The sequence below is a fragment of the Rhinopithecus bieti genome, unplaced genomic scaffold (genome assembly GCF_001698545.2).
Source record: "Rhinopithecus bieti isolate Rb0 unplaced genomic scaffold, ASM169854v2 scaffold_5889, whole genome shotgun sequence".
Classification (NCBI taxonomy): Eukaryota; Metazoa; Chordata; class Mammalia; order Primates; family Cercopithecidae; genus Rhinopithecus; species Rhinopithecus bieti.
In genome coordinates this window covers 3873762-3899969 of record NW_016805277.1, presented here as the reverse complement: position 1 = coordinate 3899969, position 26208 = coordinate 3873762, and the positions used below count along the sequence as shown (strand labels likewise).

Here is a 26208-nt window from a genome sequence, read left to right as displayed (position 1 = left end):
TGCTCTCTGGCACAGACCACAGCCCATGGGGTCTGTGGTGCATTGAGCTGTCACGGGCTTGCAATTCCACAGACCGGAAGAAACCCTGGAGAGACCAGAGGCACAAAAGGGAAACCCACTCCCCTCATCTTTCGTTTCCTTCTTGCATTTCCAACCTGGGGAGGGGAGGGGAGCCCAGGAGGATGTGCAAAGGGGAAGGACAGGGCTAGACCCGGCTTTCCAGCATCTACCATGAAACACCATGTGAGGTCAGCAGGTCCCCCCTTGGAGGGCGTGCGCCACCAGGGCTTTCTTCTCATCTAGGGAGAGGGGAGGCGTCTGCAGGTGTGTTGGGTTTTCTTCCGGGCGAAAGACAGCTGTGAACAAAACAGCACTAAGCAAGCCTGCCGAGGTGAGGGGGCCAGAAACCAGGGAGGAAGCTCTCCAGATAACAGAGCTGCGCCTGATCGCGGCATCTCCAGGGCCTGTTCCTGCCACACAGGCACTCCAGGCCCACGTGGGAGAAGGACAGCTTCTCCAGAGCCGACCTTCAGGAAGTTCTCCAATACCCTGAGCTGCTGCGAACCCTTGGAGCACCGACAGCGGAGGGTGCTTTCCGAGGCTGTCAGGGTAAGCGTGAGCCCCCAGGCCCTGGTGGCATTTGGCATGGGTAGCATTGGTCTCTGTCCCTAAAGCCAGCCTCCTGGGGCCACCATCACCTTCCTGGCTGTCCCCCTCCAGTCGGCTACTTAAGGGGCTACTGGTACCCAGGAGATCAGGGAAGCCTGAGCTGCCAGTGGCCAAGGTGGGGGATGTGGCACCTGCCGGTTGCTATGGTCTGAATGCTGGTGCTCCCAGAAACTCATCTGTTAAAATCCTCACTGCATCATGATGGCATTGGGAGGCAGGGCCTTTGGGAGGTGGGGAGATCCGCAAGGTGGAGCCGTGTTGGTGGGATTCGCGCCCTGATAAAAGCCCCACAGAGCTCCCTCAGTCTTTCCACACGTGGGGACACAGCTGAAAGATGTTGTCTGTACCCCAGCCGCAGGCCCTCATGGGAACCCAACCCTGCCAGTGCCCTGAGTTCAGCCTTGCAGCCTACAAAGCTGTGAAAAATGAGTGTCCATGCTTAGAAGCCACCAGTCTATGGTATATCGTTACAGCAGATAGAATGGACTGAGACATGCGGTAATCTCACTTCTGGGGACAGTGGTCTCTGTCCCCCAGCTCTCAGCCCCATCATCAACCCTGACAGAGTCCACAGTGAACATCCAGGAGCAGGGCCAGCTCCCGGGCCCCTGTTCCTGGGGTACGGCTGCTTGTGGCTCACAGCAATGCCCCCCACACCCTGCACCTTATAGAAAAAGGGGCGGGACTCATGAAGACTCCTGGGTCTTGGCTCCCAGCCTCACCTGCTCAGAACCCAGCTTGGTTCCCCTATGGCCTCCGTCCCGCACCCAGTCCCAAGCCATCATTGCCCACTTGGCACCCCCAGCCCTCCCTGGCTCCCCCCAGGGTCCATCCCTTCCTGCCAGGTCTTGGCTGGCATTCTCTCTGCACGTGGAACTCCCCCATTTCTGGGGGGATCAACCCCAGTGCTGATGAAGGCAAACCCAAACAGCAGTCACACCTGGGAGTCCCAGCGTCGAGGTCTGGGACCGAGAGGGAGCAGCAGGGCCAGGCGGCTTGCTGGGCCCTCTGGGGATAATATGACAGATCCTGCCTGCACACAAGGATGGCCAGTGGGGACGTTTGAGGCTCTCCCAGGCTTGATCACTCCCAGGCCAGGGCAAACCCCACACCCCAGCCTCCACCCTGGGAGAAGTGGGGTCCCTGGCTACAACCTCAGTGAGCACCCCCTGGTCTCCCTCCTGGCCCTGACTCCCTCCAGGCTCACTATAACCTCCACTTCCCGGGTTCAAGGGATTCTCCTGCCTCAGCCTCCCGAGTAGCTGGGATTACAGGCGTGCATCACCACGCCCAGCTAATTTTTGTATTTTTAGTAGAGACAGAGTTTCATCATGTTGGCCAGGCTGGTCTCGAACTCCTGACCTCAGGTGACCTGCCCGTCTTGGCCTCCCTAAGTGCTGGGATTCCAGACATGAGCCACCATGCCCGGCCAGGAGTTTGTTTCTTTGTAAAAATCATGTTAGAAGGTTTGGCTTTTTTTCTTACTATAAAAGCAATGAATGTTTACATAATATTGTAATATTATATAAACTTATAATAAAATGTATCCCAAGTCTGCAGGGAATCCCCATTTGGGTGTCAACGAGCACCTCCACTTAGTGGCCAGCTCTTAATTCACGGTCCACCCCCTGCACCTCTTCCCCTTTCGTTGCCTCAACTTCAGTCAGGAGGACTGGAGCCCACCCAACCACTCAGGCCACAAGCCCGGGATCTCCACGGAGTTGGGGGTCCCCTCCCACCTACATCCAGCCCATCAGCCAGCTCTGTTGACTGAGCCTTCACAACATCTCCCACACTGGGCCCCTCCTCACCGCTTAAGGCGTGTCCCTGTGGAAGGCCCTCGATTTCCCTGTCAGCATTTGCAGCCAGCTGGGGGCCCAACCTGGGCAGATCCAGCCAGAAACTGGGAAGTGGCCGCAATGGCAGCGGCCACCTTGGTGGACATGGGGAGAATTGGAATGGCAGGAGATGAGTGAGGTGCAGAGATAGATGTGTCTCTGCGCTTGTGCCAGGCCCCAAATTTGGAAGCATCGCTGATGGCCAAATTCCAGCGAGCCTGGAGTCCTGCTGTTACTTTCTGATCCAACTGGTGCGTAGGGTGTGGCCTGGCCCTCCCTGTGAAACCAGACCTGTCTGGGGTAGAGTCTGACTTTTCTCAGTGTGCTCCAAGGCCCAGCATCCTCAGATCATCGGGAGGGCCTGTCAAAATGCAGATTCGAGGCCTGGCGCAGTGGCTCACGCCTGTAATCCCAGCACTTTGGGAGGCCGAGGTGCGTGGGTCACCTGAGGTCAGGAGTTCGAGACCAGCCTGGTTAACATGGTGAAATCCTGTCTCTACAAAAAATACAAAAATTAGCCAGGAATGGTGGTGCATGACTGTAATCCCAGCTTCTCGGGAGGCTGAGGCAGGAGAATCACTTGAACCCGGGAGGCAGAAGTTACAGTGAGCAGAGATCACGCCACTGCACTCCAGCCTGGGCAACAGAGTGAGACTCTGTCTCAAAAAAAAAAAAAATGCAGATTCATGGCTCCACTTCTGACCTACAGAATCAAAGCTGTGGGGATGGGGCCCGGAGGCCTGCATTTCAAACAGCTCCTAGGTGGTCCTGGTGGAGGTTAAGAACTTCTGGCCTGGGAGCTGGGAGTGTGGACTCTGCAGCGGCTCATCACGGGCTGGAGTCCTGACTCCATGTCCTTCTGGCCGGGGGACTTTGTAAGTTACACAACTGGACGCTCCCCACGTCCTCCTCCACAGGACAGGCTCCTGCTGTGAGTGAGACAATGTCCAGCTCAGCTCGGCGCCTGGCACACTGGGGACTGCACTCAGCTCTGCCACTCTTGTTATTCTGGTTATTGCTGTGGCCCATTGTGACACTCTGCCTTCCCTGTTGTTGAGCCCGCTGGCCAGTTGCACGTGACTTTGGACACCCATTTCCAGATGTCCAGGCCTGCAGGCATTCATGGGGTTGCCGTGGAAACTGCACTGTGAGGATGGCAGAGCCACAGGGTGAACGGAGTCTGAGTTTCCCAGGCACCGCGGCGGGCGCCAGCTGTTTATCTGCAGGGGGCATCTCTGAGTTGCTCTGTGATGGTCTGGGGTCTCTGTTAAGCATCTTCACTGACACAGTGCCAACACTCCCCCTTGTCCAAGGCCATCCCTGACGCCACCCTAAGGCAGCTTTTACTTTAGAAATCTTTATTATGACTTTATTTCCAATTTAATGTATTCGACTCATTTGATGAGAAATAAGACCTACGTTTCCCCTACTCTCCTTTAAAACAAATTCCCCTCGATTGTTTCCGTGTCTCCTCCTCCTTTGCTGTCTGAGCTTCCTGCCTTCTCTGTTTGAATCAGTGCCCAGCTCTGTGGAGGGTCTGCAGCTGCTGCCTCTGCCAGTGCTGGTCTCACCCCGTCGCAGAAAACACGTTTATGAGAAGGTGTGGGGCAGACGGAAGATGCCCCAGCCTGGACTCCCGGCCTGGCCTGGGGGCAGCGGGGCCCCGAGGTGTTCTGGTTCTTGTTGAGAAAAGTATTGGTGTTGGGCTGGAACCCCGAGAACGAACCAGAAATTTTGAGGGGCGCTGCCCTTATTTTGTGTCCTTTTTTAAAAAAAAAGTTAGAGATCTTTGGTCCGCCATGTCTCCATTCACCTTTTAGCATTTTTGACCCCAGGCTTAGTTTCATCAAATCCACTTTCCGCTCAGCGAGTGCCCGTTGTGAGCCCATCCTCCACAGGCACTTCCATTTCATGGGCATCTCTGCGTATCGGAAGTAGCTGTCTGTGGTCTGGTGCCTTGTGCCCGTTCCAAGAGCAAGAGCAGCAGAAAAAAGAAAAAGATGCTCAGCCCCTCCAGGCCACATCGCGTCGCAGTTTTGGAAGACTCCTGTTACCCTGGTGTTTTCTCTCCTGGTTTCATTGGCCTTCTGATTGCTGGGAGCAAAGGTTAAATATTTCAAGGGAGCAATTGAAATCCTTCTGTTCAGCCCCAGCCCTCGCCAGAGACTCAGGAATCACCTGGTCTAGGCACCAGCAGCTCAGCAAACACCCGCTGCCTCTGGCCACCAATTTGCAATGTCGGTTTGTGCAGACAAGAGGCCTCCCCTCCCTCCGCGTCCCCTCCCTCCGCGGGAAGCAGGTGCCCCTCCTCAGCCTCCAGCCGTGTGGAGCCCCTTACCTGGGGCCCGCCACTTCCACTCAAGGAGGCAGACAGAGAAAGGAAGCCCAGGAGGCTCCCGAGGACACCTCCACCAGGGGACACAGTCTCTGGAGGGCCGAGTCTTGCACGGTGGGTCTGCACTGGAGGGCGGCCAGCAGGGTGCAGCTCAGCCAGGCACACGCCCCCTTGCAGCACTCTTTGGGCCAAAGGGGCTTGGAAGATGACCAGAGGGTTTAAAAGGCCACGGGCCCTTTTTTGCAAGCTTGGGCAGTTCGATTCGTGGATTCCTCTGGGGAGCCGGTGACTATGTGTGGACAGTAAGGGAAGTGCCAGCTTTGGTGAGTCTAGCCCCTCAAGGCCCCTGTGAAAGGCAGCTTCGGGGACAATGATGGAAGAGGAGACAGGCTCCCAAAGACCCCAGAGGCCCAGGAGGTATCATGGTCAATGCAGCTGACCTGGAGCTTCTAGCAGACCCCTGGAACCAATCCTCGGGAAGTGTGGACAAAAGGCTAAAAGCTCTGATGGGTGGAGCATCCAAGCCAGAAATGAATGAATGAATCCCCAGGCTGCTCCATCAGCAGCCCAGGGACTCACTCTCCTGACCACAGCCCCCCACCAGAGACGTGCCGGGGGAGCTCAGGGATGCGCATCACCAGCAGAAAGCACTATGACCCCCCCAGGGCCAGTGCCATGGTGGGTGTGTGCCCCCCTCACCTGGAGAGACGGGGCAGCCCGTGGCCACATCGGGCTTGTGAGGTCAGGAACGGTTACTCCAAGGGGCTGAGGGTGATGCCTGGGCAGGATGGATGTGGTGGGCATCAGTCGGCTCCTTGGCTCATCAGTGGGGGACCTGCCTGGGTGCCCCAAGCAGCAGCGGAGCCTCACTCAGGCTGCCTGGAGCTGCCGCCCTCTTCCCTCTTCCCAACCCGGAGGGAAGCTCTGGCGTCTCAGTTGGAAATGGGAGGGCAGGATTGCTTATGCTGGGTGATGTCAAAAACGCCCCCTGCCCCCACCTTCAAGAGAGAAAGGAGGGCGGAAGCCCGGGGTGCCCCTCCCTCTGGCAGCTCCCTGGCGATGTGTTGCTCTGGCCTGGAGAGTGTGTGTGTGCGTGCGTGCCTGTTACCCTCTGTCTCTCTTCTTCACTATCCATTCGGTGCCTTCTGCACATCAGGACTGCCAGTGGGGTGGTCCCAGGGAGGAAGGGAGCTGCTTTCAGCTGGTTCAAGAGCCTCTGTTACTTTTGCTCATCAGCGTCCTGTTGGTATTTTGGAGCAGCAGATGGGAAGGAGCAGGAGCGAATGGGAGAAGTGGTCCTTCCATGAGCTGGTGGAAGAAGGCCCCTCTTTGTTGGGACAGGAGCTGCGCACCCCAGCTTGCACCCTGCTTCCTCCCCCACCAGCTAGGGTGAGAGTGGAGGCCGGTCCCCGTGGTGTCAGCGCTGTCGGGCTAAAGGACACACATGGGTGCTGGCTGTTAAGGACATGCGTGGCTCTGGCTTCCTCAGGACCACCAAGGGAGAAGGGGCCCCTGGAGTAAAGAAACGTGGTGTTCCAGCTGACCCTGGAAGCCTGTTGGCTGGGGAGTGGAGAATCTCAGTTAGACCCTTCTCCCAGACACCTGTCCCATCGCTTCCTCTGAGGCCCCTCAGGGAGCAGGGCCCCACCCAGTCCCCCAGCAAGCCCTTAGAGCACAGAGCTGGGCCATGAACAAAGCCTGCGGTGCCAGGCAGCTGGCGTGTGGTCCTTGGGACAGCTCCGGGAACCTCAAGTCCTCTGCAGGTACAGCTGCTAATGACAGATAATGGCAGACCACAGCCTGGAAGTGGGGCCCCACGGCTTCTGACTGGCAGCAGCTGAAAAGAACTTAATGACCGTCTCCGAAAAGGCCAGCAGAATCCCCACCTGGCACATGGCAGGAACTCGTGCTTTCCTTTTACTTAGGAGTTGAAGGATCAATTTAGAAAATTGAAGCCAACTACATCTCACCATGAAATCCCTAAAAGCTGCCCTCCCTCTGAGAAGCTTCCACGCGGCCCCCAGGACCCACGGCCGCCACCCCCAGCCCACAGCCTCCTGAGGTGGAAACTTGGCTATGGCCAGTGGAATTGTCCGCAGGTAGTAGGCCGGGCTTTTCAGCAAAGGAGCCTGCCATGTGGAGGGGAGCAAAGCCTGTAGAAGCTCGGGAAAGGGAATAAATACCGTTTCCTTCTGGTTTGCAGGACTGCAGGGCTTCTTGGAGGTGGGTGGCTGTGACTTTGGGAGCCCAGGATGACCTTGAATGTCCCCAAGCTGCCGAAGATTTCTGAAATTGAGCAGCTTGCAGAGCAGGCCCCGTTTCAATGAGCAGAGCCTGGAAGGGGTGCCCTGAAACGGCGCTGAGGGACACTGAGAGGCAAGGCCTGATGTCCCAGGGTCGGCAGGAGGCCCGGGCTGCAGCTGGGAATTGCAGGTGGCCCTGTTCAGAGAGCACCAGCCCATGTGTCCACCCCTGCAGGGGACTTCAGGGGGTTTCTGAAGGACCCGAGGCCAAGAGGAGGAGCTGAGCAGGGAGAGAGCTGCAAAGAAGAACGACAGCCCTGCCTCGCCATTCACTGCTGCTAGCCTGCGTGCTCGCCCGAACGAACCAACCATTAAAAAACCCGAGAGCCGGGCGCAGTGGCTCAGGCCTGTCATCCCAGCACTTTGGGAGGCCAAGGCGGGGCAGGTCACCTGAGGTCAGGAGTTCAAGACCAGCCTGACCAACGTGGTGAAACCCCATCTTTACTAATAGTACAAAAAATTAGCCAGGCATGGTGGTGTGGTGGGTACCTGTAATCCCAGCTGCTTGGAAGGCTGAGGCAGAAGACTCGCTTGAACCTGGGAGGAGGTTGCAGTGAGCTGAGGCCATGCCATTGTACTCCAACCTGGGCAACAAGAGTGAAACTCTGTCTCAAAAACAACAAAACAAACAAACAAAAAAAAAAACACCAAGAAATGGGATCTGGGCTGGGCTTGTGGTCATGAAGATAAGAAGGAATATTTTTTCATTGTGATCAGTTTGCAAAGACCTTTCTTGCACAATCGGGGTGGAAAGTAGGAGAAAGGTCATGGACTGAGGTTCTAGGTTTGGATCCTGCTCCTCCCTCAGCCTCTCTTTCCTCACTGTAAAGTGGGTTTCGGTGGCCGCCTGGTAGGGCTGTTGAGACGGCAACCAGAGCCCCTTACCTCGCGTATAGCAGGCGCCCAGCAACTGGATCTTAGGGACTGTTTTGGGAAAGTGGCTGTAGAGGGTTGAATGGTGGCCCCCCAGGAAGGTAAATCCACATCCTGAACCCCAGAGAGGGCTTATGTGGAAAGGGCTTTTGCAGATGTTATTAAATTAAGGATCTGGAGATGAGGTCACCCTGGATTATCTGAGTGGACCCGAAATCCAACAGCAAGTGTTCTTATAAGAGAATCAGGCACGGTGGCTCACGCCTGTAATCCCAGCTCTTTGGGAGGCCGAGGTGGGTGGATCACCTGAGGTCAGGAGTTCGAGACCAGCCTGACCAACATGGTGAAACCCTGTCTCTACTAAAAATACAAAAATAAGCCAGGCGTGGTGGCGGGCACCTGTAGTCCCAGCTGCTCGGGACGCTGAGGCAGGAGAATCGCTTGAACCCAAGAGGCGGAGGTTGCGTGAGCGAGATGGCACCATCACACTCCAGGCTGGTGACAGAGCGAGACTCAGTCTCAAAAAAAAAAAAAAAAAAAAGAGAACAGCAGAAGGGGACCTGAGACAAACAGAAGAGGAGACACAGAGGCGCGGTCAGAGGAGAAAGCCACTGCAGAGGGAGTGAGCAGAGGCTGGGGTGATGTGGCCCCAAGCCAAGGAATGCTTGTAGCCCCCTGAAGCTGGAGGAGACAAGGAAGGACCCTCTTCCGGAGCTTTCAGAGGAGCAAGGCCCCTCACGGCTTGAGGTTGTGCTTCTGACCTTCAGAACCATGAGAGTAAATTTCAGTTGCCCTCAGTTTCCAAGTCCCTGGTAATTAGCATGGCAGCCCTAGGTCGCTCATAGAGCCCATTGCCGAAACTCCTGGGGATGACCCCATACCCATCCTCCACTTTAGCCCCTCAAATGCCCAACTAAAAGCCCTACATCCCCAGCCTCGTTTGCATCTAGGAGTGCACGTGACAGTGCAGAGAGGAGCATTGGGTTTGGGTTGGGGTGCTATGGAGAAAGCTGCTTCAAAAGAAATAGACTTGGCTGGGACATGCCTTTCCCTGTGCCCTTCGCTGCCTGGAGAAAGGACTGAAGGCTGGGATAGAGTAGCCATCTTGCAACCATGAAGCAACCAAGCACCTCCACTAAAACCTCACTAGGAGTGGCTGGAAAAACAGACAGGTCCTGGGTCCCTGGTGGCGTGTGGAGTCTTGTATTCATGTTTTCTCTTCTCTCTCTCTTTTTTTTTTTTTTTTTGACGGAGTCTCACTCTGTTGCCCAGGTCGGAGTGTAGTGGTGTGATCTCAGCTCACTGCAACCTCTGCCTCCCAGGTTCAAGTGATTCTCCTTCCTCAGCCTCCTGAATAACTGAGATTACAGGCGCCCGCCACCACACCCAGCTAATTTTTGTATCTTCAGTAGAGACAGGGTTTTACCATGTTGGCCAGGCTGGTCTCAAACTCCTGACCTTCAGTGATCTGCCTTCCTCAGCCTCCCAAAGTGCTGGGATACAGGCATGAGCCACCATGCCTGGCCTGTTTTTTATTTTCTATATCTTATGATGTTTGATATCTTTTTTTTTTTTTTTTTTTTTTTTTGAGATGGAATCTCGCTCTATTGCCAGTCTGGAGTGCAGTGGCGTGATCTTGGCTCACTGCAACCTCCGCCTTCCAGATTCAAGTGATTCTCCTGCCTCAGCCTCCCAAGTAACTGGGATGTTTGACATCTTAAAAGTCTTGCTGGCCAGGGAGAGACTGGCCCTCCCAGGGCTACCCAACTCTGAGAGATACTGAAGGGCAGTCCTGGGCTTCTCATTTGCAAACCAGCCAATCCCGAGTCTATGCACACAACTACCTCCGTTTAACCCTCACACACCAGGCCAATATTGCCCCTGCTCTAAATCATCCCAGGACCAGGTGCCAGGCAACTAGAGACCTCCCCTAGAGCCCAAAGCCTGCTGGAATTACTCAAATTAGCTGTTTGAGTTCTCAACTCTGCCTTTCCCGAGGAAACCCCAGTCAATGCTCTGGCCTGTGCCCTCTCCTTGCCCATTTCTGCCTTCTGTCCAAACCTGCTGCTCCCCCTATAGCGCTGCGTGGCGTGGCATGCCCTCCTCTCAGGACCTGTGAGTAACAAATTCTTCTTCCAATGGGATTGGAGTTTTTCTGAGTTCTCATTCAGTCATCTCCATAAATTACAATCCCAAGGGCACAAATGAGACAAGCCTTGACCTCCAGACTCACTGGGTAAGAAAAATACTAGATTGAGCCACGGAGTCCAATGCCACCTGCAAATAAACACAGTCTCCAAACCAACCCATGTTGGCATGGCTTGGCCTGCATGAGGCTCTGCTTAGAGGCACAACTTGAATTCCCGCTAAAGGCTCAGCTTTCGTCCCTTGTCCTTGAAGGAAGTTCCTGAGCCAGTCCTCTCCCACTGTGCCTTCCTTCCTCTCCCCAGGGGAAGGAGAGGGCTCTATTCAACCGAGGGCTCTGTGGACGTGGGCATGGAGACTGGCACACACATTTCTCTCCACCCACCACCAGAGGCCTCAGGGACCACACCTTCCCCTCTCCTGGTACCCTGGCTGTGAGAATACCAGATGCCATGTACCTGTGGGGGTAGCCTGGGCCAGCTGGCCAGGGTCCAAGTGCTCATCAGCATGAGACATCTCCGCCCTCCAAGATCACAGCATCCTGTAAGGGAGGTGACAACTGTGATGCCAATGACAGCCATGGTGTGGCCACCTGCCCCAGGATCCTCCTCTCTCTTTTACAGATGTGACATTGTCTCTCTGATCTTCACCACAGCCCTCGAGTAAGGATTGCAACTCTTATCCCATTTTACAGATGCAGAAGCTGAGATGCTAGAGATGTGATCGTGTCAGTTTTGGAGGACACGGGGGTCAAGGCACAGCTGGGATGAGAGTGTGGAGCACTGGAGAGGCAAGCCCGCTCACGTTCTGCTACATCTCCAAGTCATAGCAACATGAAGTGGGCACGAATACCACCAGAATGTGTATTGCTGAGGTAGTAAAGAAGATAGGAGGGGCCCAAGGGACACCCCTGTGACAGCCTTGGCCGATGTTTTGCAATGGAACCTCCCAGCTCTGCAGGTTTGGCTCTAAGCCGAAGAGTCACAGCAGCAGTTTCCATCAACTGAGGTGCTTCAGTGTCCAATCAGGCACCCTGAAAACACAGTCTGTTCCACTGCCGCCAGGTAGGTGCCAGTGTCCCCATTAGCAAATGGTGAAGCTGGGTCTCAGAGAGGTCAAGTAACCTTTCTAAGTCAGACAGTTAATAATGGACAGAACCTAAATTTAACCTGCAGAGGAGCCCAAGTTCTTAACTTCTAGGCTAACCTGACTCATAAAAGCTACACTATTCTCTCTTCCTCTCCCTCTTTCATTTTTCTTGCTGATGTTATGCAAAGGGCTGGCATTCTGATTGTTATTTTTTCAGGTTTAATCCTTATTTTAATAAAGTTTTCAAACAAAATAAAAGATACACTAGAGGTTCAACTAGGGACCTAGTTTCACCCAGGGTCATCATTCAGTTCAGCAGTGAGTGCTGAATGTATTTGCCCCAGCTCCCTCAATCCATCTCAGTTTGGCTTCTCACCATTCTCACCCAATCACCAATACTACCACCAATATAACCATCACTACTCCCTTCACCACCACCATCACCCTCACCATCACCACCAACACTACTATCACTACAACCACTACCATCACCATCACCACTATCACCATCACCATCCTCAGCATCACCACAAACACCATCACCATCCTCAACATCACCACAAACACCATCACCACCACCACCATCACCACTAACACCATCACCATCCTCAACATCACTACAAACACATCACAGCCACCACCATCACCACCATCACCACTATCACCACTACCATCATCACTATCATCAGCACCACCATCACCATCACCACCATCACCATCCTCAACATCAGCACAAACACCATCACCATCGCCACCACCATCATCACCATCACTACTATCACCACTACCATCACTACCATCATCACCATCCTCACCATCAGCACAAACACCACCACCATCACCACCACCACTACCTTCATGCCCACTACCATCACCACTACCACCACCATCCTCACCATCACCACTATTACCACCACTGTCCCCACCACTGCCACCACCACCATCACCATCACCACTATCATCACTGCCACCACCATCACCATCCTCAACATCACCACAAACACCACCACCATCACCACCACCACTACCTTCACGCCCACCACCACCATCACCATACCACCACCATCCTCACCATCACCACTATTACCACCACTGTCCCCATCACTGCCACTACCACCATCACTGTCACCACTATCACCACTACCATCATTACCACCACCATCACCATCCTCAACATCACTACAAACACCACCACCATCACCATCACCACTACCTCCACTCCCTCCGCCACCATCACTATTACCATCACCATCCTCACCATCACCACTGTCACCACCACTGTCCCCCCCACTGCCACCACCACCATCACCATCACCATTATCACCACTACCATCACTACCACCACCATCCTCACCATCACCACTATTACCACCACTGTCCCCACCACTGCCACCACCACCATCACCAATACCACCACCATCCTCATCACCACTGTCACCACCACTGTCCCCACCACTGCCACCACCACCATCACCATCACCAGTATCACCATTACCGTCACTACCACCACCATCATCATCCTCAACATCACCACAAACACCACCGCCATCACCACTACCACCACCATCCTCACCATCACCACTGTCACCACCACCGTCCCCACCACTGCCACCACCACCATCACTGCAACCACCACTGCCACCACCACCATCACTGCAACCACCAGTTACTATCACCACCCCTCACCATCACAACCATCACTACCACTACTACCACCACCGCCATCACCACCACCTCACTATCGTCACCTTCACCACCACCACCGTCACCACCGTCACCATCACCATCACCACCGTCACCATCACCATCGTCACCACCGTCACCACCACCACCATCACCACCGTCACCATCGCCACCATAAAAACTGCTGTTTTCATGAACACCACTATCACAATGAATATCAGATCCATGATCACCACCATTGCCACCAACAACAACCTCTTGATACAGTCTTCCAGGGGTTTTTGAGAGACTTATTACGGCATCTCTGTTGGAGATCTCAACAGCTGAAAAGCAGAAACTGACATCTGCCAGCACCTCTCTGCCAGCCACCCTGCTGGGCACTGTCCCTCTTATTGGTTGCTTCAGTCCTCTGAACAACTCTGCAGTTTGGTCATTGCAGGTTCCATCAGAAGCTGGGCATAAAGGAGTAATTTTCTCAAGGCCACACAACTAGAGGTTGGGAGGAGTGGGGATTGAAACCAGGTCTGGTTCCTGCACACTTGCCCTTCTTACTTCCAGCAGCCTAACAGCACGGGGTGAGTGGGTCTGTGGGGAGAAGGGTTTAACTCCAGGGCCTGAGGCTTCAGGTGGGAGAGGGGCTTCCTTCAGCTCCCTGCAGTGACTGTCCCAAGCCAGATCAGGGCAAGGATGAGCAGCAGAACCAAGGTGAAGAGGGTCCTCAAGGCTTGGCTAACACAGGCCACCCGGCAGAGCTGTGCTATGGGCTTGGCTGCCCCCCGGGTAGACCAGCACATCCTCTCTGGACGAGGGCTCCACCAGCAGCCCAGGGCAGCACCAGCCCCTCCTCAGCTCCCCAGGGCCAGCTGACATTGGCAGGCTGCCCCTGGCACCAAGGTGGGAGGAGGGTGACTGAGGGGAGCTCTGCCCAGGAGACCTGGCAGCCAGTCTGCTAAGGAGTGCCCCTCCCACAGTGCTTAGGGGACTTGCCTTGCCTGCAGGGACTTCCCTCCCCTCTGCTGAAATGCCCTTCTCTCCCCCGACTCCTCCCTCCCTCCTCTCCTCTCTCTCTCTCTTGCCTCTCTCCTTCCCTCCCTCTCTTTCTTCCTTTCTTTTCCCTATCAAAACAAATGAACAAAAAACACAAAAAGTCATGCAAACTGCTTGCTTGGCCAGGGCTGCTCTGCAGGCTCCAGCATGCACTGGGAACTCCCCAGCAGGTGACGCACGGCCGCCACCCTGCTCACGTCCTCCTCTCGCACATCCCAGGGAAGGTCACAAGTGGAGCTGGACAGAGGCCAGCAGCAGGGACCTCTGAACCCTGCACGGTGGCGGGGGGTGCTGTGTTCCATAGAGCTGGGCAGAAATGCTGTGCCTGCTTGTGGGAGCTCCACTCCACCTGGTGGCAGGAACATACCATGCTAAGGACAAGGCGAGAAGGCTTGAAGGCCACATGCGACTTATCCAAGGTCACAGGGGGCCACACCTGCCACACCTCTACTCCTCCACTCCGCCCGGCTGCCACACTGTGTGCTCCTGGAGCTGAATGAGGTGTGAGCTCTCGCTGGGTCGCGGCCAGTGGGGAACAGGCAGTCACAGGCTGTGAGACTGGGCTCGGGGCACTGCAGGCAGGGCCAAACCCTCCTCTCATTGTGAACGGAGGAACCCCACTGGGCAGTGGGCCACAATGTCACCATTAGAAATGCATTTGTTTTTAGTTACTACACTGTCCTGTTGCACAGGTCACCAACACGTATGTTTTTCTGGGAGGCCCGCACCCAGGCACAGCACCCCTGCCCACTCTCCAAGGTCAGAACAGCCTGGAGATGGGTGAACGCCTGGGCCCTCCGGCTCCATGGCCACAGAAAGCAGACCAGCCCAGGCCCACCCTCGGTGTGTGATAACCCACAGCTCTCTGGGCCCGGGAACAGGCTGGCATAGGGCAGGCTCAGGGACAGGGTCTCTCCCAGACCTGGCCAGGGGCAGGGCCAGAACTCAGAGGCCTTTGCCAAGCCTTGATTCCAAGCAATGAATATCAAGAACAGTGAACAACAAATTAGCACCACTTGTCCACATAGTAAAGCCTCCTGTCTCCCCACAGCACCTCTCCTGTGACACCTGGGGAGGGCCCCTCCTATCCTGGGCCAGCTCTCTGCATGCCCTGACCTGGTCCAGGCTGCCTTGCTCCTGTTCCTCAGGCCGCCGCTGGCTTTCCAGTTGTCCTGGGGCTGACACCTTGGGGGCTGGGTGGGTGACTGAGATCTGCCTTGTGTGTGCCAAGGTCAGGGAGCGAGGTCGCTGGCTAGCCCCCCAGCACCCAGTCCCCAGACACCAAGCAGCTCCTGACTTCCCAGGGAGAAGAGGTTCTGACGACATGTTCCCTTTGGCAGCCGCACAGGACGGCACCTTAAAGTAGGAGCTCGTGACGACAGGGGCTTGTATGCAGCCAGCTTTACCCAGGCATCCTCAGTCACGGTACCGTGAGGCCGGCAGGCTGCGTGGGGCCGCGGCGCAGGCTCTGGACCCAGACAAGCCACTGTGTCAACTCGGAAGAGTGACTCAGCCTCATAGCGCTTCTTCTCCTCCTCTGGAAGACAGAGCAGGACGGAGTCGCTGGCCTGATACCAGGACGAGAAGCAATCCCAGCGGAGAAGTTCTAGGTCAGTGCGTGCTCCGCAGGAGGCGTGAACACTTCCCGGACGAGGCGCAGGTCCTCATCCCACGGACAGATTCAGAACCGCAACCCAGAGACCCGGGTGCCGGTCCAGGGGCAGGAGCACGTGAGGCCAGAGGTGAGGCACAGCTGGGTCCCATGCCCACTGCCCTGACACCAGCCACGCTGCTGAGAGGGACGATCAGGACTTCCCCATCTGTCTGCAAAGGCGTGTGTTGTGCCGCTCCTCGGGACGCAGCAGCAGCCGGGGACAAGCAGGCAAGGACGCTCCCAGACACGAGGGTTGACTCCAGGACCCCTGGCAGGGGAGAGAGAACTGAGACGGAAGTGGGGCCCCCAGCAGCCCTGTGTGGCCAAGCAGGCTGCCACCACAGGCACAGGACCAATACCTGCCAGGCAACACTGTCCCACACTGCAGCTACCCCGCCCACCTGAGGGCAGCCACAGACGCTGAGCACTTCCCAGACGCCAGGACAAAATGACTCGGAGGCCGGCCGCAGTGACCTGGCACAGAGGGAAGGTCCGAGGGGATGTGGTGGGGGACGCTAACGTCCCCTGCCATTGTCCCTGTGGACAGTCTTAATGGATTTCTTCAGAAACCTGGGGAAGCTGGGAGACAGTTAGGCCCCATCTCTGGCTATGAATCATAATCAATTTTTAAATGTCAGATTCAAAGTGTTCCAGAGAAAATAAAATAAAATAAGCCTGTGGCCCGTGGTCCTGCCCCTCACCAGCATGCTGGGATGGGAAGGGCCCTGGACCAGAGTTTGGAGCCCCAGGCACTTGTCCTTGCTCTCCACCACCTGGACACAGAGGTCTCTCCTTTCCCATCGGTTTCACAATCCGTGAAATGGGCACAATAATGTTTCCCCAGTGACATCACAGGATTAGACTCTACGCACGGGACGCAATGTCATTCAGGATGCTGGCTCGGGAACCTCTTGCACCTGGTCACAAGTGGAGCTGGACAGAGGCTGGTGGAAGTGGCCTCTCCGTGCTCCACAGTGGGGTGCAGGGCTGTGATCAGTCAGTGGGGAACTGTGTCTGCACTCAACAGCTTCATCCCAGGTCTGGGGCAGAAAACGTCAACTCTGTCTCCCGTGTTCACAGAACATCACCAACAACACAAAAAGTCATTTCAAAGCACCCCAGAGATTCACACGTCCCACCCCCCAGAGCCGGGGGCAGGTAGCTTTGCTGCATTCCCTGCCCAGAGTCACCAGGCGGGCTGGGATGCCTGTCTCCTGGAGGGGAAATGGAACCACGGATGGGGAGGCTGCGTGAAGCTGAGTCCACATACCAAACAGCAGGGCCAGGATGGCCTGGGTCTTCTGAGAACTTGCCCGTGGGCCTCCCACTGTCCGCACTTCCTGACGTCGGTCCAGGTGACACATTTACTCCTCAGTTGCAGTCACAGCAGGGCCTACCTTTCTCACCGCCTGTCTCTGCATGACACTCAGGTCTGACTTCACGACACCAGACTGGTCTACATCCAAAGCCGTGGCATGAGTGACAGTTCTCCAAGGGGTGACTCCCAGATCCTGAAGGAGCAGCTCAGCCTTGATGGGAATCTTGCTTGTTGTTGGATGTCAAGGATAGAAGGGCAGAAAGTTTGAGACCCAGATGCTTATGGCAAGATGATAATTCTTGACTTTCTAGTTGAGAAAACAAGACACCTATCTCTCAGAAGAGGTTTTCACCCATCTGGCAGGTGAAACATTCTTGGGACAAGAATCTCGAAGATTCTTAAATGTCATGAACCAGACCTCTCCTCCCCATCTTTCCCACCCACTCCACAGCCCTGATCCGGGTCACTCAATTGCCCACCACCCCAGCCCCTTCTCTCACCCCAGGCAGCCTCCCACATGCATCCTCCAACCGGTGGGGCCAGTTTTCCTTTCCACTGCTGAGCTGGGACCCCCTGGTCCTCCCAGGCAGAGGGAACCCCGAGCTTCTTTCCACTGCTGAGCTGGGATCCCCTGGTCCTCCCAGGCAGAGGGAACCTCGAACTTCGAGCCAGGTGCACTCCACCCCAGGAGTCCTCCTGCTTCTCCTTGGACAGATGCCATCAGGACAGTCTCTCCAGCACCCACTCCCACTGCCCTCAGGCCCCATGGACTTGTCTCATCTGAACAGATTTGCTGGTCATGTCTCCAGGAAATGAATGACACCCAGAACAGGGCCAGTGTTTCCAGAATCTTCCAACATCAGCCTTGAAAATAGCTTTGAAGCCTCAATCCTAGGGCTCCAGAGAGGCGTCTCCCTCATCTAAGGAGACCATAAAATCAGTTTGGGCAACAGGGGAGGGGGAACATTTGGCCAAAGGAGTGGAAAAGCAGTTTCTGGAAGGACCCCAAATCCTGGCCACAGACCCAGCCCTTCTTGTTCATGGATCCACATGGGACCACTGGTCAGAGAGCAGCCATTTAAGAGAAGGGGGTAGCTGGGTGCAGTGGCTCACGCCTGTAATCCCAGCACTTTGGGAGGCTGAGGCAGGCGGATCATGAGGTCAGGAGATCCAGACCATCCTGGCCAACATGGTGAACCCTGTTTCTACTGAAAATACAAAAAAAATTAGCCGAGTGTGGTGGTATGCACCTGTAGTCCCAGCTACTCGGGAGGCTGAGGCAGGAGAATCGCTTGAACCTGGGAAGTGGAGGTTGCGGTGAGCCGAGATCTCACCACTACACTCCAGCCTGGCAACAGAGCAAGACTCCATCTCAAACAAAAAAGACAGAGAGAGAGAGAAGGGGGTGACTGCTACTGCAGAAAAGAACAATAAACAGATGATTAGCAGCACTGCCTGGGCACCTGCTTGGCCAGAGGCTGCAGTGCCTGGCCTGGGTCATCCCAACAGCTCACTGGGCAGGTGGCACCTTCCTGCTGAAAGGTGAGGGAAGAAGGGACTGGCCATGTCCCACTAACTGGCTTAAGAGGCAGGAAATAGAAGCACAACACGCCTTCGAAACTGCTCAGCTGCTTCCCTCCCCTCTCTTCACCTCCATCAGCGCTCCCAGTGGCTGCGTCCTCGTTTCTCCCCATCTCGATTTCACACCACAGGGGTCTGAGTGCCGATTCTGCTGCAGACCCTCCAGAGGCTTGATCGGTTTCTCCCCCACCTACCCCCTCCCTCAGCTAATAATAAAGACTGTCCTGTGATGCAACGGGGACAAAAGACACTTGACCTCCGCCAGCGAGCTCCGCTAGGTCGGCTTGTAGGAGAGGAAACGAAAACACCTGCGCGGTGACAAGCCTGTTGGCAAGAGTGACGGAGGCGCCGGAGAGCCTCGCCAGTAGGACAACGAGTTCCAGCACCTGCAAGAGCTGCCACCAGCCCAAAATGGAGGTACCACTCGCTCTGGCTTGCAGGCAGGGCTCTGGCCCCAGCAGGGCACCACCCTTTGCCCCATGGAAAGCAGGCACCAAAGTCCAAGGCTCAAGAAGGAGGAGGTGTAAAGGCCCTTAGCTCAGTTGCCTAAACTGGTCACCTGAGTGTCCACCCACAATCCACTTGAGCCGACCCAGTCTGCCTTAGGGGAGTCCCCTCAAACACCACAAAGGGGCACATGCGGTCACTGCCTCTGTTGTCCACCCAGAGGCCCTCCCCACAGGCTGGGTGATATGGTTTGGCTCTGTGTCCCCACTCAAATCTGATCTCAAGCTGTAATCCCCGTGTATTGGAGGAGGGACCTGGTGGGAGGGGATTGGGTCATGGCGGTGGTTTCCCCATGCTGTTCTCAGGACAGTGGGGGAGTTCTCATGAGATCTGATGGTTTAAAAGTGATTGACAGTTCCCCCCTTGCTCTCTCTCTCTACTACTGCCATGTAAGATGTTACTTGCTTCCCCTTCACCTTCCGCCATGATTGAAAGTTTCCCGAGGCCTCCCCAGCCATGTGGAACTGGGAGTCAATTAAACCTCTTCTCTTTATAAATCACCCAGCCTCAGGCAGTTCTTTTTGTTTGCTTGTTTCATTTTGTTTTTTGAGATTGAGTCTCGCTCTGTAGCCGGGCTGGAGTGAAATGGCACGTTCTTAGCTCGCTGAAACCTCCACCTGCCGGGTTCAAGCGATTCTCCTGCCTCAGCCCCTCCAGTAGCTGGGATTACAGGTGCCCGCCACCACACCCAGCTAATGTTTGTATTTTTAGTAGAGATGAGGTTTCACCATGTTGGCCAGGATGGTCTCAATCTCCTGATCTCATGATCTGCCCTCCTCGGCCTCTCAAAGTGCTGGGATGACAGGTGTGAGCCACTGCGCCCAGCCTCAGGCAGTTCTTTATAGCAGTGTGAAAATGGGCGACACACTGGGAGCCCACGTGGATCATGCACATGTGAAATTTACAATGCCCAGTACCGGATGGTGGATGCAAAAGCCTGTGCATGGTTGGATTCTGGGGACAGCCCAGGAGGGCACCAATGGGTTCTGTCCCCAACAACAGGGTTCCTCCCCACCAGCAACCCAGCTGGAGCCCGGAACTCCAGCATTAGAACTTTGATTTCTTTTGACTAAGATCTGGAAAGTTCTTGTAGATAGCACGTTGATGTGGCCTCTGGCATTGACTACTCAGTGGGAACAATTCTACCTGCTCTTTTCCAGAGAGCTGGTGTATAGGGGGCAGGGGAGACAGGTGGTGGCTGTGGGTCCCTGAAGGCCTGGCCTCCTCCATCATCCACTTCAGCCGCTTCATTTGGGGGTCAGATCAGAGGCCGACAGAAAAGTCTGTAAGTTCCAGTATAAGGAGGCGGTCTGAGAAGAGCAAAGCAGATTTAACAAAAATTAGGGGCCACCGCCGCACACAGAGAACTTGTAGGAAATTTTAGAAAACCCAAAGACAATTGGCTTTTTATTTTATTTTTTACATTTTGTAAAATTGGGTTTTTATACATGTTTTAGACAACTGGCTATTTATATATATGAACCCAAGAGAAAACTTTCTCTTTATCGAGACAGAAAATTGAACTCACCTCTCAGAGCCTGGGAAGGCTCCTGTCATCTCCCTTTCTAAATAGAGATTCTTTTACCCAGAATACTTAAGTAAATTTTAAAATTACTCTTCAATTGAATCACTCATTTATAAAAGCCATTTGAGAATCTACTGTGCCCCCAGCCCTGGGCAGCCATGCACTTGCTCTGTGGGGGGAGACCCTGAGAAGGGGTGGGTGAGGGGGTGCCCACCACAGCCCTCCTTATGCTGCCCTGGTCAACCCACTGGCAGGTCCTGATCAAACGTCTTCCACACATCACCGCTGATTTGATTTCATATAAGCAAGGAAAGATTTTCCCCCACTGTAAGGTGTCTTGAGTACAACCGACATTACCCTATAGTGTAATATACCTATTTTGTAGTGAGCATTGTTTTTCTTATAATTCAGGGATACCAGAACCATGCTGAATGAATAATGAATTTTCTTCCTTTAATTGCATATGGATCTTATGAACAAAGGGGCAGGCACTGTGCCCAAATAGATCCATGAATCAGGGTCCCAAGAAGTGAGTGCCCTTTACTGAAATATTAACAGCAAAGGGGTTTGCACTGACGGGGAATTGACGGGGAAGTTGCTGGAGGCTGCCCGGCATTTGATTTTTCTCTGGGTGGATATTGACGTTCATTTTCAGCCTCTGCCTCTCACTGAGATGGCTCTTCTGTCAAAACGTTGGTTCTTCAGATCTTTTTCCCGTTTCAGACAGAAGCTGTTTCCCCACTTGGTTGAGTCACAGGTGCAATAAATAAAAAACTAAAAAATAAAATAATGTGTTAAAGTATAATGTGATATGAATGAGCCCTAATCCAATATGATTGGTGTCTTTATAAGAAGAGGAAATTAGGAGACACAGACAGGTGCATACACAAAGGGAAGATCGTGTGAGGACACAAGGAGGACACAGCTAAGGAGAGAGGGCTCAGAAGAAACCAAACCTGATGACACCTTGATCTTGGACTTCCAGCCTCCAAAACTGTGAGAAAATAAATTTCTGTTATTTAATCTCCATCCAGCCTGTGGATTTTATTTTGGTGGCCCTGGCAAACTAATGCAACATGGAATTAAGTTCCACTTAATACTTTTCTATCCACTGACACCCTTGCTTTGGTCTTTGGCTATGAATTTCCAGCTGTCTTTGGGGTATTTAGAGTGGAGCTTAGTTGTGTGCTGAGGTTCCCCTCTACTGCAACAGCTCCAAGATCTTATGGTCACAAAGAATTACTATGACTTACAGTAAGTGTGATCATGGAATTGTGATCACATGAGAAAATATCCAGTTTTTTAGAGGCAAACTATAATATGTCAGAGTACAATCGTATAATATTGGGGATCTGCTTCAAAGTTTTTCAGCATAGAGAAAAAAAACAACTGAATTGGTGAAGCAAATATCCCATATTCTTGATCATTGTGAAATCTGAGTGGTGGGTATATGGGTTTCACTGAACTACTCTCTCAATTTTGAGTACATTTGCAAATTTCATAAAATATTAACATTATACCTATTTTACATTTAATTTTCTGAAGATACACTTTTAAGGCATGTCTTATGCTTTATAAGGATTTTTTCAGTACCTCAATTCATTTCTATGAACACTAATTATCACTGTTCCTTCAAGTAGATAGACAGGTACATAGTATAGCTCTTAGCTTCTGAAATACTATGGAAGTTTAATTCTCTGTGGTCAGAGAACATATTCTACCTGATTTAAATCTTTTTAAGTTTGAGAATTGTTTGATAGTCAAAATATTATCTGCTTTGGTAAATTCTATACGCACCTGCAAACAATATGTATTTTGCTTTTGTTAGTTGGAATTCTGCATACATGTCAATTAGATCAAGTTGGCTGATCGCATGTTCAAGTCTTCCATATTCTTGTGAATTTTCTGTCCACTATTAATAATTGAGAGAGAAGTTTTGAAATCTCTAGGTGTAGATTTATATTCTCCTTTCAGTTCTATTATTGTTTTCTTTGTGTATTTTGAAGGTTTATTATGTTGAGTATACAAATTTAGGGTTGTTATTTCTTCTTGGTGAATTAATTTGCTGTTTCATCGTCATGAAATGTCCCTCTTTATCTCTGGTAATATTATCTCTTCCCTACAGTCTACTAGCCACTCCAGCTCTCTTGTGATTACTGTTTGCATGGTGTATCATTTTCCTCCTTCCACTTTTATTTCTCTGTCCTTCTATTTAAAGCTCATTTCCTGTAGTTGGCATATAATTGGGTCTTGCTTTTTTAATCTAGCCTGACAGTTTCTGCATTTTAATTACAATGTTTAAACCATTTACATTTGATATAATTATTAACATAGTTGGGTTCGAGTCTACCAACTTGATATTTGTTTTCCATTTGATTCATCTTTGTCCTTTTATTTTTCCTTTCCTGGCTTATTTCAGATTGGATTTTTTAGGATTCCATTTTATCCTTAAAAGAAGTTCTTCTTAAATTTATTGATGAATAGGCAGAGTAGTAAAACACATTAATTTTTTGTGTGTATCTGAAAAAGTATTTCACCTTCATTTTGGAAAGATGTGTTTGCTAAATATAAGATTTTTTGTTAATAGATTCTTTTTCTGTATTTTAAAGAGGTTGTTCCACCGCCTTCTAGCTTGTGTTTTTCTCAAGAGAAGTTTGCAGTCATCTTATTGTTGTTCCCTAAATGTAAGGATTCTCCTCCTCTAGCCACTCTTAAAATTTTCTCTTTATCATAGGTTTTCAGCAACTTGATTATGATATGCCTTGATACACTTTTATTAGTGTTTATGCTGTTTGAGATTTGTTTTATTCTTGGACCTGTGGGTTTACACTTTTTATCAAATTTGACAACTATGGGGGCCATTATTTTTCCTAATGCATTTTCTCTGCTCCTCTCTCTCACTCTTCTTTTGTTCTTGAATTCCAATTACAAGCAAGTTAGACAACATTCCCTGAGGCTCTGTTCATTTTTTTTCCAGTCTTTTTTCCTCTATATACTTCTGTTTTGACAGGTTTTATTGCCATGTCTTCAAGTTTACTCATCTTTTTTTCTGCAGTTTTTAATCTGCTGTTGATCCCATCTAGTGAACTTTTCAGTTGCAAAATTATTTTTCATTTCTAGACATCCCATTTGTTTTTCTTTTTTTTGAGACAGAGTCTCACTGTGTTGCCCAGGCTGGAGTGCAGTGGTGCGATCTCGGCTCACCGCAAGCTCCGCCTCCCGGGTTCACGCCATTCTCCTACCTCAGCCTCCCGAGTAGCTGGGACTACAGGTGCCCGCCACCACACCCGGCTAATTTTTTGTATTTTTAGTAGAGATGGGGTTTCACCGTGTTAGCCAGGATGGTCTCGATCTCCTGACCTCATGATCCTCTCGCCTCGGCCTCCCAAGGTGCTGGGATTACAGGCGTGAGCCACCACGTCCGGCCGACATCCCATTTGCTTTTCAATACCTTCCTTTTCTCTTCAGTTTCCATTCATGTTTTCTTTCACATGCTTGAGCATATTTATAATATTTATCATAGCCATTTAAAATTCTTTTATCTACTAATTCTATCATTCCCGTCATTCCTGGGTCTGATTTTATGGACTGGTATCTCTCCTAGTTATGGATCACAATCTCTACTTCACATATCTCACAATATTTTATTGGGTGACAGGCATTTTGAATATAACGTTGATAAATGTATGGAATTTTTTCCTTTTTAAAGAGTGTTGACATTTGTTCTGGCAAGTAATAAAGTTACTTGCAGATGAGGTTGATGTTTTTGAGACTTGCTTTTACGTTTTCTTGGGGTATCTAGAGTAGCCTATACTCTAGAGTTAATTTATTCCTACTACTAAGGCTTGATCCTTTGTATTGTCTATTTTTTTTTTGAGTTGGAGTTTCACTCTTGATGCCCAGGCTGGAGTGCAGTGGCACGATCTCACCTCACTGCAACATCCGCTTCCCAGGTTCAAGTGATTCTCCTGCCTCAGCCTCCCAAATAGCTGGGATTATAGGCATGCAACACCACGCCCAGCTAATTTTTTGTATTTTTAGTAGAGATGGGGTTTCTCCATGTTGGTCAGGCTGGTCTCGAACTCCTGACCTCAGGTGATCCGCCCACCTCAGCCTCCCAAAGTGCTGGGATTACAGGAGTGAGCAACCGTGCTGGGCCATGTCTATTGATGGCCCCAAGTGCTCTATGAGGTCTCCAACTGAATAGATGGAGTTCAAACTTCTTGCAGCCTGGTGTGAGTTCTAGGAATTGTTCAGCTTACACCTCACTGTTCTTTATTCACTTCCTGGAATTCCACCTACGCATGTACAGATTGGTATTAAGTGAAGGCTCAAAGGGACCTTATGCAGGTATTTGAGTTTCTTTATATGAGTATCTTTCTCCTCTCTGCTACCCTGTCTCACCTCCGCCTCCCCACAGCCCCGTCTTCTCCTCCATTCAGCCAGCTCACCATGCTCTGCCTGGTTTCCCCTCCCTGCCTGACAGTATGAAAACTGCCTCCAGCCAGAAAACAGAGTTGACTGTACAACTCACTTCATTTTTTTCCTATCTCTTAGGGATGCCAGCCTTGCACAGCCTTTTGTCCTGATGTCCAAATCCAGTTGTTTTGTCTGCTTTATAGAGCTTTCTAGTTCTTTTGGTAAAAAAACAAACAAACAAACAAACAAACAAACAAAAAACACAAAACAGAAACAGCATAAGTTCCATACCCCTTCGTGGCTGGCTGCAGAAATTCTGAGAACTGTTTTCTGTGTTTTTAAAATCACTTTACTTCCTTGGGACTCCTCAGAATTGTAACTTGAGAAGCTTCTAACAGACAATTAAACCACCTGTGACAGACACGTGCTAAGCACCTACCAGTGCCTGACCCTGGGAGCCTGACTGGGAGGTACAAGAGCCCCTGGGCCTGACGAAGAGGGAACAAATCTGGGTGTGGTCATCCAGGAATAGAGGCCAAGTCAGGTTGCAGAGCAGAACAATAAGGGATTCATGCAAAGCCCTTTTAACAATCGTTGGTTTGTTACTTTATGTGACCGTATTTGCTCCCTCTTTCGAAATTACAAAAAGTAAAATGCAGAATGTACAAATGTGTGGCTCTCCCTAAAGTGGGATGAACTTGGGATTTCCCATGGATGCAACTCCTAGAAAAGCCACAGTTGAGTAGAGTAACCTGAGTCTATCGCCATGGAACATCCATTGCAGGGCTTCATAGTTCTGGGAGTAAAGCACTTTCTTCTGAATTAGCAGATCTTTGTAAAGTCAAAATTCAAGAACATTTTATTAGACCTAAAGATAGCTGCAGGCTGTGTGCGGCGGTTCACACCTGTAATCCCAGCACTTTGGGAAGCTGAAGCAGGAGGATCGCTTGAGTCCAGGAGTTCGAGACCAGCCTGCTCAATATGGCAAAATTCCATCTGTACCATAAATACAAATATTAGCCGGGCGTGGTAGCACACACCTGTAATCCCCGCTACTCGGGAGTCTGAGGTGGGAGAATCGCTTCAACCCAGGAGGCAGAGGTTGCAGTGAGCCAAGATCGCACCACTGCACTCCAGCCTTGGTGACAAAGCAAGACTCTGTCGAAAGAAAGAAAGAGAGAGAGAGAGAGAGAGAGAGAGAGAGAGGGAGGGAGGGAGGGAG

At 52.0% G+C, this 26208-nt stretch overlaps 2 long non-coding RNA genes across 2 annotated transcripts in view; one reads left to right on the top strand and one right to left on the bottom strand.

The window, feature by feature from the left end:
* The first annotated feature begins 401 nt into the window (after nucleotides 1-401).
* Nucleotides 402-18050, top strand: LOC108529604 (uncharacterized). Its single transcript, XR_001885587.1, has 3 exons — nucleotides 402-609; nucleotides 10858-11227; nucleotides 15323-18050. It is a non-coding gene; the product is annotated as an uncharacterized LOC108529604 (long non-coding RNA).
* A 1820-nt stretch (nucleotides 18051-19870) lies between these two features.
* LOC108529603 (uncharacterized) overlaps nucleotides 19871-26208 on the bottom strand; it is an 8340-nt gene continuing 2002 nt past the window's right edge. Inside the window, exon 3 of the long non-coding RNA XR_001885586.1 lies at nucleotides 19871-21341. This is a non-coding gene — a long non-coding RNA (uncharacterized LOC108529603). The remainder of the gene's footprint in view (nucleotides 21342-26208) is intronic.